The sequence below is a fragment of the Teleopsis dalmanni genome, chromosome 1 (genome assembly GCF_002237135.1).
Source record: "Teleopsis dalmanni isolate 2A chromosome 1, ASM223713v2, whole genome shotgun sequence".
Classification (NCBI taxonomy): Eukaryota; Metazoa; Arthropoda; class Insecta; order Diptera; family Diopsidae; genus Teleopsis; species Teleopsis dalmanni.
Genome location: NC_051846.1, coordinates 81,431,375 through 81,435,356, shown reverse-complemented (window position 1 = coordinate 81,435,356; position 3,982 = coordinate 81,431,375).

Below are 3,982 nucleotides of genomic sequence, written 5' to 3'. Positions count from 1 at the left end.
TTATACAATTGCGTAGCCTGGTAAATCTTCCATAGATTATATATTCACAAACATCAAGTCCTGGAGAACATCCAAGAAAAACGAATTGACACATGCCATCTATTATTATTATTAGACAATTGCGTGGCCTGGCAAATCTTCCATAGATTATATATTCATAAACATCAAGCCGTGGAGAAGATCCAAGAAAAACGAATTGCCACATGTCATCCTTTCAAACTACGCTTTTGACACTACGACTAGAAGTACTATTTATATCGCTATGTCTTAAGTTGGTCTGCCAGCAAAACTTATACGGCTATACAAAATGACATTAAACAATACGACCAGTTTCGTTAGAATTTGGAAAAAACTCACATCACTGTGGACAGTTATGAGTTCGAAATTCTGAAATTCTTTTTTATTCAGGAATCAGCGTAAACAACAAAAATGACGACATTCTAGATATACAACGTAAAATCACTTTTGCCTATAAATGTTTCTTTGTGCTAAGTAAACAATCGAAGAGTAGAGCCCTCTGTCGAAGAACAAATAACGCTCTAAAAGTCTGTTAGTAAGCCTGTCCTATTGTACGGCTCGGAGGCTTAAACAATAGCCAATAGAAATGTGAACGCACTAGAAGCATTCAAACGAATTTTTCTTTAGAAGGTCTATGGTCTCTTGCGTATTTACAGCGAATCAAATCGTTGCACCGAATTAAATGAATCGATAAGCTATACCATGGCATTGATATTAAACGCATAAGAGTTCAGCGGATTCGCTTGTTTGATTAAGTCATGCGAATGGAAGAAATATTCCGGCTAGAAAGATGTTTGATTCAACACCCGCTTGTGGAAAATATGGTAGAGAACCTCCGCGTTTTCGGTAGAAAGTCCAATTGGCAAACGATGTGAATCCACTTTGTACTACCAAGTAGTGACAGCAAGCCTATTTGATTGATAACTAAAAGAACTGGCTAGAAAAGTCTACTGGATACGGCTAAGAACGACTCACATGTGTAATGTATAATATGTCAACAATTTTTTCGCTTTTAAACAATTTAGTGATCATTATAATATTTTTCTAAAAATCAATATAAGGAATAGTAAATGACGATGGATAAGTCCCGTGGTTCTTAAGAAATAGTCACAAAACCACTAAGAGTTTCTTGAAATGAACCCTTAAAGAACTTACCATTCTGACCGCTTTCGTACCACTTGATTGTAACTTATTGAGGCGCTGGTTTCATTGGGGCGCTGACACAAATCGCGTAATTATTATAAAATCAGATTACGAAGAACACGAACTCAAATTTTCGAGCACGTCAATTTGACAACGATGTTAATTTAATATGGTGTACGATTTTTATATATAGTTATATACAAAGCCGATATAAATTACTTTTCGAAATATTGAGATTAAGGACCGATCTACAGTCGTACATAATATCACAAATTTAATTTTATTCATAGATGACGCAGTTTTATAACTTCAGTTAATGCTGTGATATAGTTGTTTACGAGCACTTTTTGACTACGGATCTCATATACAGACGGCTTTCTATTTTTTGTCACGTATATTCACGGCCTTACAATTTTATTCCACCTACTTTAATTTAAAAAAGAAAACACAAATTAATAATTGTTATGATAGAATAGAAGTAAACAGGGTACCGTCTCCTAATGTAGCGGAGCAATGCGACCATAGTTGATATTTTGTGCTGCAACAGACCCTAACCGAACAGAAGACATTCTGCTTTTCGAATGAAAGCGAAAATGTTAGTTGTTGCGGACCTCCTAATGTCAGAAGGGAAAAGTAATTCTTGACCCAGTGACCTCCCTTTGGCCCAGATCAAGGCTAATAATTGTTATGATATTAAGAAATGAATATAGCTTATGTGCTAATCTTCGCACTCGTTGTGGTCCTTTTTATTGAAGAAATCTGTGAGTATTGAAAACTGGGTAGAAAAACCTGATTATAAAGGTTTTTATATTGAAAAATAAGTAATATTTTCGTTTTTTTCACAGCTTGAACTTAAAAAATGGTGGAGTGTCAAAAAAAATTTCAAACTCGTCATCTTGCACCAAATAGCATATGTTGCTGTTATATTAATTAGACTAGCAGATTGCTGGCTTCTTGATGTATTTTATTTAAAAATTGTCAACTTTAAAGCTCTGTATCTCGAAATCTAAGCTATGTTAACATACAATGTAACGATTGAAAAAATTGCTAATCTTTAATAAGACAGTCTATCTTTAATAAGTCTATTATCTAGTAGATTTTCAATTATTTTAATTGTTAATTAGTTTATTGTATAAAAAAAAAAATTACAAATTTATTATATTTATCTTTTTCTTAAGTACTTATTTGCTCCATTGATAAAGTATTCTATTTAAAATTAGAATTATATTAGTAACTAATTTATTTATTCATTTATTCGCTATTGCATAGAATTTTAAACCAACTTTAAGCTAATAATATTAAGATGCATTTAAATTACTAATTTCATGGTGAATTAAGCTAACATAATTACTGAATTCTAAAGTTTTGCTTACAAGTACGTGGTAAATTAAACATTTTCTGAAGGTAATTTACTGCAAATATGAAATGTGAACTCACGCAATTATGACGACATACATAAGTGAAGTTTATGTCGCAAACGTTAATGCAGAATACCAAACATCCCTAGAGACATCCATGAAGACTTCAATTTCGAAATCATTTACGTAAATGCAATAAGTGTTCGTAACGTCATTACAGTTTAAGATACAAGTACACACATTCAAATTAATTGCAATATAAAACTGGCAGCATGCATACCACTACTCACAAGCATTTATATCGGAATAAATTGCAATGAAACAAGAACAACACATGGAATTAACGCATTTCAATTGCAGATTACATGCCACTCCTACGTTTGTAATAGCAATTCCAACTCCGACCGCTTCATCAGTGTTGTTGCTGTCATTGCGTTAACAGCAACGTAAATACGCAAACAAACAGAAAATATTTACTTGCTGCCACGCCTCAAACATACTCCCACACTTATGCGTTAACCCAATCCACTCCAGTTTATTGCAAATTGTTTTCATATTGAAAATTTCAATTAAGTTCGTGCTTGTTATGCTCAATGAGCCAAATGTGAATCGAGCGCGCGCCCCCATTGTTGCTACTGTTATCGTTCCCATACTCGAAGCCCATTCCTGAACCCGTTGCTGCATCTGCATCTGCATCCGTTTCTGTTGCCTGCAGAAATCCGCCCGTGCAATTTAAAATCAGTTGCATGTGACAGCGATATGTGTCGCGCATTGCTAACAGCATAGCCAACAACAGTAAACAGCATGTTGCTATTGTTTTCTGCATTTTATAAGTTGCTGCTGTTGTTGATGTCAATGCTGCCGCTGTTATTCTTGTTGTTGTTAATGCTGTTGTTGCTGCTGTCCTGGTAATGGTTGGCACAGGTTTACTTATGCATTAAATCACATTGTTGATGAAATAGCAAAAATGCATATTCAAGCATTTGTATGCATGGCAGTTGTTTAAAATGCGACAGCTTTGCTTTGCTCTCTAACGTTTCGCATGGAATTCAAAAACTGCTTCCTGTTTCTACTTTGAGTGCATGAATGTCTTTTATGACTTACATTTCCGCCTAAATATTTGCATGCATATCCTGTAATCGCCTCGTTTTGATCTACTCAAAATAAACTTGATTGGAACAATAAATTTTTTTTTTCTCCTAAAACTATGCAAAGCTTTTCACTCACTGCAATTAATTTCCTGCAAAGCGTTTGCGACTATAATTCTTGAAGTGCATTAATACTTAACTGCAATGGGAATAAAAAAAACATCAAAAAAGCATTTAATTGCAAAATAACATGCTTGTAAAAGGAACTATATATGTTAAATGCAGTTAACTGGTACTTTGGTTGATGTATATTTTAATGTTTAATTGTAGTAAATTTTAAATGCTTGCTTATTTTAATTTTATATTAAAAAATTT